Here is a 17,502-nt window from a genome sequence, read left to right as displayed (position 1 = left end):
AACGCTATCCTTGCAATTGAGTTTCTTGGCGGTATGCCGTTGGGGGCCGAGGCTTTTGGCTCGGGTTGCCTATCTACCACGTCGGTCTTTAATTGATGCCGTAGAATAAAAAGGGAATGCATGTGATGTATTTAAGCGCATAGGAAGGATGGCGCAAGGGTCATCCTTAGGGGGGCAAATATTTATAATTAATGTTCTTAAACTTATTTTCGCACAGAACTATGATATTATATATTATATATGTGTTTTTAACTAATGAATATTAGGAACAGTGGAACTAAAAATATTATTTAAGTTAACCAATAATAACAATATGAGTTGTGAGGCATATATATATATATATATTCAGCTTTTACCCATTGATATTTAAAAATAAAATATTTTATGACATAAAAACAAAATACATAAATTATAACTATCCCGAGTGCTTTGCTATTTCTCATCATCATATAAAAAATAATTTTTTTGAATATTTAAATAGTTAAAATAGCAAATTTTTTAAGCTACATTTTAAAATCTTTAATTTAGTAAAATACTGAACTCTAGATGCTAAGGGAGAGGACTGCAGTGGAGGGGGCAGCTCTATCAGGAACACGAACTTCAGATTCATAGTATCAGAGTGGATCTATAATCTTCGACATTATGGATTCGACGGTAGAGTTGAGGACCACTGGGATAGATATCATCTACGCCCGATACATCGTGGGGGCCGTTCCATCCAAATGGAGGGCAATTTGGTTATTGTGATCGGATTGATCCAGATGCAATGTAGAGGTTCTAGAACTTATGCCCTCTTGTAGCACACCTGGCAAACGACGCGAGAGGAGATTTCCATCTTTGTCAGTACATTCTATGTTGTCGACCATTCTATCAATATTGTTGGGACTAATATTATAGCTATTCCGATGGTCTTTAGGGATATTGTATTTTTTGATTTTGTTAGATGTATTATTAGAATAATGCAAATAGTTCATTTATAAAGAAGAAGAAGAAGAAGTGAAGAGAGCCTAAGAGAAGGGACAGCGAGAGGGTGAGCAACGGCATGCTTCCCTAGAGGACGAGAGAAGGTATTGGAATGGGGTGGGGTCGGCACTGAGAAAACGAGAGATGGGAGTCCAGGAAAGCTCGTGCGCTGGTCTAAGAAGGAAAGGGTATCGGCTAGTGTATTAGAACTTGGCATATAGCTTGTTGAACTGGGGAAGCATATGTTATGTTAGTAAAAATAATGAAGGAAGGAATTTATATTTTGGTACTTCCATTATTTGTTCTTTGATTTCTCTCAGCTATACATTTCATCAACAAAGAGTTTTTTGCAAGACTTGAGGAGAAGGTTAAATAAAAGTTTCATGCTCTTTATTCTCTACGACTTTGAGATCAAATTATTAGATGGGCTCGTTCTGGATAGTGTTAGTATTTTGGAGAAAAAAATTTAAAATTTTCTTTTCTCCAAACGTCCCTAAAATCTTTTATCATGGGTTTAGTCCCATATTAGAAGGAATAATTTTTTTTAATATTTTTTATACCTTCTTTGCTTGACATCTTTGTTTAGATCAAACAGAAAAGTGGATTTTACACCACACGCATGCACCGCCCGATCTGGCTTGGTTCGCATGCACCAATTCACGGTGTGGTATGGCACATGCGGATGATGATATGATTATTTGATATTATTTTAATTTTTTATTATTTTATCAGTATAATTTTTAAAATCTTCACTGTCGTAACGATCAATTGACCATTTGATCAAACGGCTATATTTTTCAAACGAACGTTTCTTTCTTTGGTCGGTTACTTCCCTTCATGATCAATCGATTAAAGCATCTCTTGTTCGTGTCTTCCGGTAGTCTGTATAAGACTATGAGTTTGGATGGCATGGATATTGAAAGCAGAGCAGCATATTTTTTTCTCTCTCTTTGCTCTCTGTCTCTTATTTCATTTTTACTAGGTTCTACGCGATCTATCCATCCTCTCTACGATCGTGCTCTGAGAAAAATTATCCCGATTGTACTTTGAAGTAGAATTTTCGATAAACATTGGTGCTAAAGTTAAAAATTTATCTTAAGACAATAATCTCATGTCTGAAATTTTTTTCTTCTGCTGCTTCGTACATTAACGAGCCAATCCAACTAGCTGATACCAGTAAATTTATTTTTTTCTTTATTTTCATCGTATAGTTTGAATAATTTTAAAATTTATCAAAATTTTTATTTAAAGAGAAAGTAGTGTTACACCACACACGTGTGCCGCTTGGCTCGAGTAGGCTCGCACGTGTAAATTTATGGCACGACGTGGCGTGGCATGGCACATACGGATAATAGTATGATTATTTTATTATTATTTTATCAGCATAATTTTTAAAATTTTTGCTGCCGTGACCGTCAATTAACCGTTTGATCAAACTCAGCAAAAGGACTCTGTTAAAAGTTTTAACAGATAGTACTGCTCATGATGAAATATGCCCACTCACATGTTGGTGTGGCTTCGATAGTCGAGAGGAAACTCCAACTAACAATGCATTGTATTAAGAAACTGGCAGTACAAACGCTACCCTACCAACTCTCTCTCTTAATTTTGCTACAGTGATTAGTAGTTTGCAAGGACTTGAAGAAAATAAATTCTGAAAGCTCCATCTCTGAGTGACCATAACTGCCTTCATACCAACTGATGCATGATATTGAATAACGAAAGTTGCATTAAAGGTTACGCTCTTGATTTTTAACAATTTCGAGAACAAATTATCAGAGGAGATTTTTCTTAAGAACTTCTCATGGTGAGACATACCTTCTCATAGGTGAGTGTAGCTTCTATTGTCAGAAGGACCCTCCCACCGATGCAATGGATTAAGAAACTCTCCGTGTAATAGCTTTTAAACCAACCTTCTCTCTTAATTTTGCCATGGTATTGATGAACAGTTCTATACGCGCGCTTTCCAGTGGGAAAGTTGACAGAGATGTGCACCATTTTGCTCTCGTCTCGAGTTTCCTTGGCTTCTTTTCTCTTTCTCAAAACTATTCCTCCTCCCTGCTGAAATGATGACTAGCAACAAAACGTTGAAAATATTCATGCTGCAAAGTCTTGCTTTATGCAACAAAATTATTCCGAACCAAACTACCAGCTGAATCTAAGTGTTGATTTCTCCTTTTCGTGGATTCATGCTCCCTTGTCTCCGCATATCACAACACGGAGAAAGCAACCTTGATCTTATATTTGCTTCTGTTCCTAGGCCTCAAAAATAATTATTAGGAAATTTAGATTTTTATTTTTTGATAAATCAGATAATTTAAATTGAACAAAAAAGTTAGAGTAAGAAAATAAAATATTACGAACTCGAATGAGGATTCGCCAAATTTGGAGGACTACTTATCCTATAACTTTTCCTTCCATAATTGATATATTTAGTTTGCTTTATTTTAATGCTTAGAAATAATTTCTTATGCATACTTTTCTTTTTTCTAAAGATTTGAGAAAGCCTAGTAGCTTTATTTTCCCATTTTAATGGAGAGACTATATTTGTGTGTGTGGTGTGGTGTGTATAATTTACTTAAGTAATTCTTTTGGAATGTCAGACCTCACCAATTACCCACCTCATATTCCTCAAGAATATATTCGAGATAAAACTTTATGTTATCCTTTGTAGTCTAAGAATTAGTGCCTCCAACTTGTCGATGCGTAAACCTATTACGAGTAAAAATGTACAATAGTGTTTCTTCAGACATAAGTTTATTATGAAGAAGGAAGCTACTATTGTGCACAACAAATACAAAGTAGCTTTGATAATATCTCATTTAAATGCATTATAATAATTTTAACATTCATTATTATGGTTTCTTTTATTTCTTTCCATATCTTGGCAGCTAAAGACCAAAGGAATATATCGGGCTACAAAAATAGGGTTGGACTTGGACCTTGGACAATACACTTTAGGCTGGATCTATATATATTATTTATAAAATTATTTTATATATATGATTGAGATTGGATCTTCATGGGAGTAAGCATCTCGTGTTATGAGATCCAATTTGCTAAAGCATGATATTTTTTAAGATGAGTAATTCTTTATGTACTGCATGCGATGCAACAAAAATAACGGGCCCGCTAATTGGTCCACATAGCATAAAGAAAACATCCTTTCTAGCCATCAACTCAGTATCTGACACTGCAATTAATAATGGGAGCAGAATCATTTTCTAATGCTGTAGAAATTTAATATAGCAGGATTTAATTTTAAAATTTAAAACTAACAAAAATATTATTTTCCTCCAAAATACTTTCAGGTGCTTTATTTTGCTCATGCTGACCATTTTGAATGTTGTTTTCTTTTTTTTCCTCATTTGTTCTATTTTTGTCGGAGCATTGGACGTCCAAAATTTTTCTATAGCAAGCTATGTGCGTCCGAAGTTATGCTAATATTTTGCCTATTCCAACTACTTCAATATAGCATATCGTACCCGTAAGATTTGTTTGTTCCTTGTAGATCTTCTTTTTTGTAAATCTTTTATTACAGTAACTTCCTTGGCGGTTAAATAAAGTTAATGTGCTGATAAGTTGAAATGGAGCTTTTTTTCATTAGTGTAATAAAAATAATAATACTATCAAAAAAATCATAAAATGTAAATAAGATGTCAAAAAAATTATTGAGAAATCAATAAACCATCAAAAAGTAATATAAAGTCTTCTTTTTACATTCTATAATATTCAGAACAAGAAATATGACCTCCTATCTCTTGGTATGACATCATATAGCCCCATATGACTTTCTATTTTATCAAATAAATATTTTAGAGGTATATATCATTTCATATAAACTTGTATAAATATGAATGACTCTCGTTACTTAATAAAATTGTATGAATAATAGCTATGACTTCTTCTTAATAGTATGCTAAAATAAAGCTTTTTTTCTTTTAATACAACTGAAAATAATAATACTATCATGAAAAATCATAAAAAGCAAACAGAATATCATAATAATTATCAAAAAATTATATTAACCATCAAAAAATAATATAGAAATCTTATTTTTACATCCTATGATATCCGAATTAAGAAATATGACCTCATATCTCTTGATATAACATAATATAGTCTTGTATGACTTTATTTTATCAAATGAGTATTTTACATAATAAGAAAACTGACTATTAGTGATGGTTAAATACCATCGCTAATAGTATTAGCGATACAAGCCGTCGGCAAAAAGTGTGACGCTGAAGGCGTATATTAGCAACAGTGTTTCCACCGTCGCTAATAATAGATAGTAGCGATGGATGTTAGTGATGGCCTTCCATTGCTTATAATATTTCTTCGAATTTAAACTTAAAAATTTAAAAATTATTAGCGACGGCTTCTCTGTCTCTAATAAGCTGTCGCTAATACTCTTTTACCGATAGACTTGCCATCGCAACAGTCATCGCTAATAATATTTTTTTTAAAAAATAATTTTCATCAATTATATATATTAAAATATATTATAATTTAATTAATAAAAATTATATTTATTAAAAATTATTATACTTAAATTACTAGCAACATATATTTATAGACATTATAACAACTAATAATTAACTATCACCATCATAAATAAAAAACTAATATTATATATTACATCAAAATTAAATTATACAAATAACACTGCTCAAATATTAAATATATTACATCACAGCTAAAAAAAATCAACGAATATCCTCTTCCTCCTCCTCCTGCTCTGTACATCCTCTACAGTAGTAGATGGATGAGAGCCACACTACAACAAAACAGGTTATTAGCGATGAAAATTTTTCATCGCTAACAATCTATTTTCGTCGCTAATAGTTATTAGCGATGAAATTTTCATCACTAATATTTCATCATAAATAATCGGATCGTTGATAATATTTTATGATAAAAAAAAAATTCATCATGAATAATCGATTATTTACGATGAAAAATTTTCATCACCAAAAAAATTTATTTTTTCAAAAACTATTTACGATAAAAAATTTTAGTCATAAAAAAGACTATTTATTATGAAATTTAACATCACTAATAAATAATAGATTAATAATGATGAAAATATTTTTATTGTTATTAATTTAATTAAAAATTTTTACGAAAATCAAATTTTTAAAAATTTTTAGTGATGAAAAGTTTCATCGTAAATACAATTTTTTGCAATAAATTTTTTCATCGCTATTTACAAAAATATTAGCGACATAAATTTTTCATCGTAAATATAATTATTAGTGATGAAAATATTTTCATCACTATTAATTTAATAATATTTTTTAAAAAAATTAAATTTAAACTATATGAGTGACGTAAAGCATATGTCATAAATATAGCAATTTTCAACATAAATTTTTGTCACTAATAAATATCAATTATTTACAATAAAAATATTTTCATCCTATTAATTTTATATAAAATTTTAATATTTTTAAATATATTAAAATTTTATTTATGATTAATTTTTTATCATAGTAAAATATTTTTGGCGACCAATATTTCATCAAAAATAATTCCGTCACTAATAATTTATACATACTTTTTTAAAAAATAATTTATGAATATATATTTTTAATTTATATTTATAATATTTTTATAAATTAAAAATAAAAAATTTACATAATAAATTTATAAATAAATTTTATTATTTTATTATATTAAATTAAAATTATAAAAAATTTAAAATAAAAATAAAAAATTACATAAAGAGACGTCAAGTGTCAGCATCTGTAGAAAGAGAACGAGCTGAGAAAAAGGAGCGCTCAAAAAAGCTCAGACTGACCTACTGCTGCCATATCAGCTGTATCGTCCGCTCCATCTATGCCATCTGATCCATCATTTAGATTTGAAGCCACTGATACTCGTCGACGCATGTAGTCAACTCATGAGCTCGCTGTCAATCCTTAATAATCTGCCTCTACATCTTCATCAGTCGAACATCGCAACAGTATGGATGTCAGTCCTAGACGAGCGTAAGGATGAGGGAGTAATGATCCCATACTTTAGACCCCTAACATAACAAGATCTCGTACCAAGCACTTGATCACAAATCTCATCATCTGTGGGTGCGATCGAGCCCTCAGGGTAGGCTGGGATCTCATATCTGTCATACGGTCCTAAAAATTAAAGTTATAGCTATTTTAATTTTGTAATAAAAATCAGACTATAAATAAAAAATAATTAAAAAAATTTATAAAGAGCTCCTAGCTCCCCATCGTCCACTCTCCTGACCGTCGCTGGTAGGTCTGCTGATAGATATCGATCCTACTAGAAAGTTCGTCACTCTCAGCATCTCTCTATAATTTGAGAATAATTAATTAAATTTTTTAAATAGTTAGAAAATTATATACTAATTAAAAATTACTTACCATCTGCTCCATGTGACAAACAAACGACCTTGAACCCCCATAATACGGTACGACCTATCTCTTTCGATTTGCGGCATTCTAGACACATCTTCTCTGTACAGTTATCAGTCAAATTAGTAGATAATAAATTTAATTTAAAAATAAATAATTCAATCATTAAACTCTAAAAAAAAATTTGGATGTGTAACTTGATATGTCGGATCCTTGTAATACCGGCATATGGTAGTCCAATCATCCATAGTGATGCTGTCACAGGGTCGCTGCCGTGCTGCCTCCTCCTCATGATCCTACATCATATGGTACCAATGCTGATGAATGCGGTGGTGATAATCTTTGAAATGCAAAGATAACTGAGCGTTCACAGCTCGCCGTACACGATCCTCCTCAAAATCAATAATATCAAAAATATCCTGCCAATAACAAATATTAGAAGAATACCATACTAATTAAATATTCATAGTATAATTTATTTTACCTATAAGTGGGTGTAGAAAATCTCTCTCTGAGCTGGTATAATGTGATGCCAATCAAAAAGTATCACGGAGGCATAGCTGCGGCATATGATACCCAGCTCGGACTGCCACGGCTCGCACTATCCCCTAATGGGTCTGGTGTAGTCGGGTGGTATCTCGATACGGAGATGCTGTCTCGGGTGCTCGCATCTCCAACACTCTAGAGCTAAGTTCTTCGATGAACCTCGCTCTCCCCTCACTACTGATGAAGACTGACTTGAAACAATAATAAATAAATCATTAGTTTGATAGCTATCTAAATAAAAAAATTAAATTTTATTATATAAAAAATATAATAATACCATGGGGATCCACCTCACTCGGACCCGCCTCATAGGGACCTGCCAGTGCAGGACCCTCTGGCGATGGAGCTGGTGCGACAGTGAAAATCGAAGAAGGCACCTCAGCCTCTGGGGTAGACTGTGAATGTGAACGTCGTCGTCTGTCTCCTGGTGCCATATCTGCAATTCTTGACATATAAATAAATATAATATTGAATAATAATAACAAAAAATAAATTACATTCTAATGAATAAATTATATTGCACACCATTATTGCAAGAGAAGATTGAACAAAGAAATATGCATTGTGCTAGTGGAACAAAAAATTATTTATAAATTTCAGTAGTAACACTAAAAAATTTATGCAATAAATATAAAATAAACTATAAGCAGTTGAGCATGCAAAATAATATTAACGTAAAATAATAACAACAAAATCTAATCCCGAGGAATCGATGGTTTTTTATTTTTTTCATAATTATTTTTTACCAAAAAATAATAAATAATTTTTTTAAATATTTATTATTTAAAAATATTTTTTAAATATTTTTTCTCCTAAACGAGCTCCGAACTCAGCCTCCCACGGCCCTTGCTCCCACGGTGCCGATGCCGTCACGCACCCCACGCCATCTGGATTCGACCCCCGCTCCTACAGTGCTGGTGTAGTCACACACTCCACGCTGTCCAGACTTGGCCCCCGCAATCCCTACTCCCACGGCACCGACGTCGTCACACACCACGCACAACTCGGACTTAACCCCCACGACCCCCACTCCCGTGGCACAATGCCGTCACACACCCCTCGCGAGCCACCCCCCGCAGCACCACCACCGTCTCCAACCCCTCGTGACCCAGATCCCAACTCAGATCCTGATCAGATCTCAATCTTGATCCCAATCTGAATCAGGATCTCGATCCGGATCCCGATCTCGATCCAATTCGGATCGTGATCCAGATTTTATTTTTATTAGTCAAATAATTAAATAATTTTTTATTTTTTTATTTTTTTATTTTTTTCCTTTTTTTTCCCCTCTTTTCTCACTTCCCTTCCTCCCTCCTTGCCGTTGCCCCCTCCCCGGCCCCATCTTTGCCGGCCGACACCCTCTCCAGCCCCATCTCCATCACCATCGGCCACCCCCTCCCCGGCCCCATTCCCCCTGGCCCCATCCCACCCCCCACCCCATCCCGCCCATCTCTAGCCCCAGACACCTCCCCATCGGTCGACAACCTCCCTGCTGGCCGACATCCTCCCTGGCCCCATCTTCGTCACCGTCGGCCGCCCCCTCTCAGGCCCCATTCCCCCCCGACCCCATCCCACCCCGCCCCCTCCCCATCCACCGACCATGCCTTCCCACCGACCGACCCCTCCTTGGCCCTGTGGTGCTGCCAGCCGCCCACGGCACCCCCCCTCCGTGGATGGCTCCGCCGCCTGATGGCCCAATCAACACAAAAAAAAAGAGGGTCGTTACCTCCAGCGAACTGCAGACAGCAGGCGCGTGGACGGCGGTGGTGGAGAGGGGCTCGCCAGCGAGAAGAGGCAGAGGGGAGAGGGAGAGAGGTGAGCTCAGGGAGAGGGAGGGAGAGAGATCAAGAAAAGGAGAGAGGGGGAGGGGGGAAAGGTTTCGTGTGGTTTCGCACAAAGTGACGTTGATTTGATTGATTGAAAGCAGAACTATTAGCGATGCAAATTTTCATCGCTAATAACGTTATTAGTGATGAAAATTAATTTTTTATCACTAATAATTCTGAAAAAAATCATTAAAAAATTTTTTACCAAAAAAATTATTTGCGATGAAAAAATTTTTGTCGTTAATTACATTATTAGCGATGAAAAAATAATTTTTATCACTAATAATTCCCACCAAAATAAAAAATTTTCTTTATTTTTTGTTAAAAGAATTATTTACGATGAAAATAAAATCTTTCATCATTAATTATCTTACTAGCAATGAAAAATAAATTTCATCGCTAATAATTCCTCCAAAAAAATAAAAAATTATTTTTGATGAAAAAAAAGTTCGTCATCAATAAAGTTATTAGCAACGAAAACTAAAATTTCATCGCCAATAATTCTACCAAAAAAATAAAAAAATTTCATTAAAAAATTTATGAATTCTAGTAGCCTTGGGATATATTTACGCTAATCAAGATTTATGAAGATTACAGATCTGTGCAGAAGAATGAGATGAATATGAGACAACCATGATATGGATCAATTAATTTGATTCTCCTTGATTCCAAAAATAAGACAAGTTCTCTTATATTCTGCTCCAATCAAATATAATTTATAATTAAAAAAATCTAACTAATTAGATTTATTTTTTTGATGGCAATACTGCCATGAGTTGATCCAAAGGTTTGAATAGACATCCGAACTCAAATTTAATCTGTGAGCAACTAAGATCTTTGAGATCCGACACAAAAAGAGCATAGTAAAAAGGATAATACCTGCTCAAGAGTATGTCAATCTCAGGATAAATCTTAAACTGGATAGCAATTATAAGAGTTCAGCAAGTTAGAAAGTATCAGCGACAAACAATCATCTCATACTAAGACTATGAATGCACTCTTGAAAAATAATACTGAAGGACCAGCAAAGGCCTTTCGCATACTTTTCGACCTATATAAATGCAAAAGGAGCATTAAACAATAAAAACAAAAATAGAAAAATGATTATAACAAATCAAACAAATAATTTATAATTTTTATATTTTTTATATTTGATCGTGTTCTTATGTTTTGACAGATATCTTGTTTGGACAAATTTTAGATAATTTACTGGCCTTAGTTTCTATATAGAGTCTGATCTTTTTGATGGAGGATTGAAATTAATTGGTGGTTCCAGAGATCAGACTGCTGTGGTGCATCATCTGTCGCAGATTAAGGATAGCATTGAAGAAGTTATATTTTTTTTTAAAGATGTTATATGATTTTGTTATCACAAGAGATTATTAGCCAAATTTTTTTGGAATGATTTAGAAGTAAATGATACAATTTAGTCCATCATCGAAAATAATCTATAATTTTTATATTTTTTAATTTTTTTATTTTTTATAATATTAGCAATGAAAATTTTTTTATCATAAATAATGAACTATTTATGATGAAAAATATGGTTTCATCGTAAATAATTGACTATTTATGATGGAAAATAATTTTTCATCATAAATAATCTATAATTTTTAAATTTTTAAAATATTTTATTTTTTTCATGTATTAGCGATGAAAATTTTTATCGTAAATGATTGAGTATTTATGACGGAATATGATTTTCATCATAAATATGTATTATTTACGATGTAATATTTTCATCGTAAATAATCTATAATTTTTAATTTTTTAATTTTTTTATTTTTTTTAACTATTAGCGATGATAATATTATGTCATAAATAACTCATATTTATGATAGAAAATAGCTTTTCATCACAAATAAAAGTTATTTATGATGTAATATTTTTATCATAAATAATTTATAATTTTTAAATTTTTTTATTTTTTTATTTTTTATAAATATTAGTGATGAAAATGTTATGTCATAAATAATTAAGTATTTACAATAAAAAGTATCTTTTATCATAAATAAAAATTATTTATGACATAATATTTTTATCATAAATATTTTTAATTTTTTAATTTTTTTTATTTTTTTAAATATTAGCAATAAAATTTTACGTCATAAATAATTTAGTATTTATGATGAAAAGCTGATTTTCATCACAAATAAGTATTATTTATGACATAATATTTTTATCATAAATAATCTATAATTTTTTAATTTTTTTAAATTCTTTATTTTTTTAAATATTAGCGATGAGAAGATTACATCGTAAATAATTAAGTATTTATGATGAAAATAGCTTTTCATCGTAAATACATAATTATTTGTGACATAATATTTTTATCATAAATATTTTCATCGCTAATATTAAAAAATTAAAATTAAAATAAATATTTTATTATTTATAATAAAAATAATTAGTATTTATAATGAAATTTTTTTCATCGTTAATATAAATTATTTATGATAAAAAATTTATGAATATTACAGATCTGTGCAGAAGAATGAGATGAATATGAGACAACCATGATATGGATCAATTTGATTCTCCTTAATCATAAAAATAAGACAAGTTCTCTGACATTCTATTCCAATCAAGCATAATTTATAATTAAAAAAATTCAACTAATTAGATTTACTTTTTTGATGGCAACACTGTCATAAGTTGATCAAAAAATTTGAATGGATATCCGAACTTAAATTTAATCTGTGAGCAGCTAAGATCTTTGAGATCTGATGCAAAAGGAGCGTAGTAGAAAAGATAATACCTGCTCAAGACTATGTCAATCTCAGGATAAATCTTAAACTGGATAGCAATCATAAGAGTTCAGCTAGTTAGAGAGTATCTGCGATAAACAATTGTCTCATACCAAGACTATGAATGCACTCTTGAAAAATAATACTGAATAACCCGGCAAAGGCCATCCGCATACTTTTCGACCTATATAAATGTAAAAGGAGCAGTAAATAATAAAAATAGAAATGGCAAAATGGTTATAATAAATCAAATAAATAATTTGTAACTTTTATATTTTTTAAATTTCATATATTTTCTCATTTTTTTCGAAAGATATATTGATACTGTAAATTAAAACCTATAGATTATTATTCTCTCAGGCTTTTGTTTCACTGATCTATAGAAATAAAGCAATAATTTCTTGTAAAATAAAAGAAAAGGGGGAGCATTTAAACTCAAATTCAAAGACAAGGTCTAAGCCTTAAGAGTAAACTTACCTTATCATGCCACCATATAAATAACCTTTTTATGGATCATGTTTTAACGTCATAGATCCTGTATCATCTCCTTTCTATGTTCTTGGACAGATACAAGACCTTTGTAAAAAGATTTATTGATGATGAAAAATTTTATCGTAAATAATCTATAATTTTAAGTATTTACATAATCTAGTTTATCTAATTTTTTAAATATTTTTTTATCAATTTATCTATATTTTATTTTCATTCAAAGGACCAGCAGATCAACACATTATCATATACTGTCAGATGAGAATTATTTTTTGCTGATACATTGCAGATGTTAACTAACAATCTTTGTTATATGTGAATTAAATTTTGATCGTATTCTTATGTTTTAACAGATATCTTGTTTTCATCGTAAATACTCATTTATTTATGATGTAATATTTTCATCGCAAATAATTTATAATTTTTAAATTTTTTAAATTTTTATTTTTTTCAAATATTAGTGATGAAAATTTTTTATTGTAAATAATGACTATTTGTGATAGAAAAAGAATTTGCATCACCAATACTCAATTATTTGTGACGTAATATTTTTATCATAAATAATTTAAAATTTTTAAATTTTTAAGATGAGATCAAGGTTTGGTTTTCAATCAAAGGAAGCTAACCTTCGAAAAAGCCCCTCCAATGACCATAGATCGAACCTATCCAATTTTACACTACGATGGTTGGCTGTTCACGGATTAGCTGTACTTACGTGATGAAAAATTTTCATCGTAAATAATACAGTATTTATGATGGAAGGTTAGTTTTCATCATAAATACTCTATTATTTATGACGTAATATTTTCATCATAAATAATCTATAATTTTTAAATTTTTAAATTTTTTTAATTTTTTTAAATATTAGCGATAAAAATTTTTCATCATAAATAATGACTATTTATGATAAAAAAAGATACTGCATGATCAATACTCAATTATTTACGACATAATATTTTATTATAAATAATCTATAATTTTTAAATTTTTAAAATTTTTTATTTTTTTCAAATATTAGTGATGAAAAATTTTTATCATCGTAAATACTCTATTATTTATGACATAATATTTTTATCATAAATAATCTATAATTTTTAAATATTTAAATTTTTTATTTTTTTTAAATATTAGTAATAAAAATTTTTCATCACAAATAATGACTATTTGTGATAGAAAAAGATACTGCATCATCAATACTCAATTATTTACGACATAATATTTTCATCGTAAATAATCTATAATTTTTAATTTTTAAATTTTTTATTTTTTTAAATATTAGTGATGAAAAATTTTTATCATAAATAATATAGTATTTATGATGAAAAGTTAGTTTTTATTATAAATACTTCATTATTTATAATGTAATATTTTCATCATAAATAATCTATAATTTTTAATTTTTTAATTTTTTATTTTTTTTAGATATTAGCGATGAAAGTATTTTATCATAAATAATGACTATTTATGATGGAAAATAACTTTACATTGCCAATACTCAATTATTTGTGATGTAATATTTTTATCATAAATAATCTATAATTTTTTAATTTTTTAATTTTTTATTTTTTTAAATATTAGTAAAAAAAAATTTCATCATAAATAATATAGTATTTATGATGGAAGTTTAGTTTTCATCATAAATACTCCATTATTTATGATGTAATATTTTCATCATAAATAATCTATAATTTTTAAATTTTTAAATTTTTAAATTTTTTTATTTTTTTAATATTAGCAAAGAAAATTTTTATTATAAATAATTAGTATTTATGATGAAAAATGAGTTTTTATCATAAATACTTATATTATTTATGATGAAACTATTATCATCATGAATATTTAAAAATTTAAAATTAAAATAAATATTTTATTATTTATTATAAAAATAATCATCATAAATAATAAATATTTATGATAAAATTTTTCATCATAAATATAAAGCTACTTGTGATCAAAAAAAATTTTATCATAAATATTTTATTATTAACGATGAATTTAATTTTTCATCGTAAATAGTCTTATTATCGATGAAAATATTTTTATTATAGATAAATTTATCATAAAAACTCTCTTTTCTTATAGTACTAGATATCCCAGCATGCTATAATAAAGAAAATAAAATATTATTAATAACTTTAGAACTAAATTAATTGAAACCATAAAACTAAAGTAATTGATACGTCTCAAGCTTAAACCTTTATGGAGAGATATATTTATATATACAACATGATTCTCGAACAGATTATTTCTACATATTCTATTTGATGATATAGAGCTATAGACATCTTTAGTCAGTACTCCATCAGATGGTTAAGTTGAATTTTGACCTCTTGGATACTCCCTCCCTCCCGCTTGATGTCTAAACCGGTAGGGAAGGATATATTTCGATATACTCTTCTAATTCTCGAATAAATTATTCTTATATATTCAATTCGATGATACAGAGCTACAGACATCTCCAACCCATCAATCGGATAGTTAGATTAAATTTTGACCCCATGGATATCCTTTCTTTCGTCTTAAGTCTAAATCGATATAGAGGGATATATTTCAATATACTCCTTCGATTCTTAAACAGATTATTCCTACACATCTCATTCGATGATATGCATGTATCTACACGTCCATCCCATCTATCAGATGGATAGATTGACTTTTGACCCTTAGATCTTCTTCCTCTGACTCAAGCCTAACTATGTGAAGCTTCTAAATATAAAAATTTAAAATAAGTAAAAAAATTTATTAATACTGCTTGACTTACCTATTGTGATGACTGTGAAAACAAGTTCAACTGATCATGAAGATATGGATCCCAGAGAATTTCAACAACCGTATCGCAGACAGTTTTCGAAAGCTTTGAAGTCACTAATAAAAATACCTCTGCACAACCTCCTCGATATGTACATCACTCCATATCTGGATCGTCGAAACCTGAGAGGAGGACATCGAGGACTAGTGAGCTATTAGAGGATCGAAGCTATGCCTGAGCCTATAATCCGGCTCCTACTAACCCCTTCGGTGGTCTTGAGACATCCTTTGAGGTTAAGGAGGGGCTGCACATCCGGTGATTTATGAAAAACTTTCAGTCCAATGGTGACTCAGACTGGAGAACTCAATGGAAGACTATCTGAGGTGGTACAGTCCATCCCAGAGTCGATGTGTGGCGACCTCCTTGAAGATCTGACGATCGGCCTCTTCATCCTGAGGAGTCTCGAATCGATAGTATGACTGCAAATAAAAGATGACATGTATCAATAAATAGAATACAAATATATCATGAATTTAAAAAATAAACATCTTTGACTTATCAGGAACATCTCCCATATGGCATCACAAGCCCCCAACGATCAACTGAAAAACTCATTCACCGATCCCGACATTAATCATCGGATGATCTCGGTAACCACACAAGACACCTCAGACTTCTTAAATATCCTGTAAATTTGATTTTGAATAATAAATATTGATTCTAAAATTGTTAAATTTTTTAAATATATTCTCGAAGATCTAATATTTACATGCGGCTCTGAATGTACACTAGCTCTCTATCCTCTAATCGAGTCGGAGGTGCTTGAACCAGCTGGATCCTCTACCACAGTGCTGAGGCTCAAAGTTGGCCGCTGCTCCATGTGATTGTGGGGTCAATGATGACCCCACATCATCTGAATCTAAGAGTAGCAAAAGATCATAAAGAATATTATAAATAAAAAATAAAATAACCTAATGGAGAATTTATATTAGATTGTATCCCATGGTGTGGTGCCACAGAACCATATAAGCTGGCCGCATGAGAGCTCTTTCTTCTAGAGCTCTATCCTCTGGAGCTCTCTCCTTGGCTAGCATGGCTTCGTCCTCTAGAAGTAGTCATCCTGTAATTTTTAAAAATAAAAATAAATAGATTTATAAATTAATTATACAAATATGACAAGCAATGTAATAATTGAAATGATGCAAGCCAACTATGAAAAGCAAATAAAACAAGCACACCATAAAAACAAAAATAACTCCATCTGCTCTAGGGTCGACTCCATCTATCCTGGGATCGACTCCTGCTGTGTGCCAGTCTTCTCTGACATGCCAGAGTTGATTCCTTTGTTCTTGAGATCGACTCTTTTTTTTCTGGGGTTGACTACTCATCTTTCTCTTCAGATGTTTGGTATCCTTGGAATTTTTCTTCTAATTCTTTCTCTTCTTCACTTCTTCCTCTTCTTCCTCTTCTTCACCTTCTTGGATAGGATTGTCCTTTAAAATAAACTCAATATGATCTACCTCCTCATATTGATCATTATGTAGGAGAATTCCTGGAGCGTCTAACTCTGCATCTATTAAAGGCTGATGAACTCTTAATGTTTCATCCTCCTGAAAGGATTCTGGTAAATGGAGCTCTTCTTTTTCGAGCTCATAATGAATGACTTGAGATTAAATTTTATATACAGCCCACCAATCTTTCTTTCCTCTCTTCCTTGATGGATAATAAGTATAATACACTTGAACAGCTTGTTGAGCTAGCACAAAAGCATCATTGACATATATTTTTGATTCATGTTTGAT

Source organism: Elaeis guineensis, chromosome 6 (assembly GCF_000442705.2).
Source record: "Elaeis guineensis isolate ETL-2024a chromosome 6, EG11, whole genome shotgun sequence".
Taxonomy (NCBI): Eukaryota; Viridiplantae; Streptophyta; class Magnoliopsida; order Arecales; family Arecaceae; genus Elaeis; species Elaeis guineensis.
The sequence above is the reverse complement of the archived record's forward strand: the minus strand, read 5'-3'. Positions refer to the sequence as shown.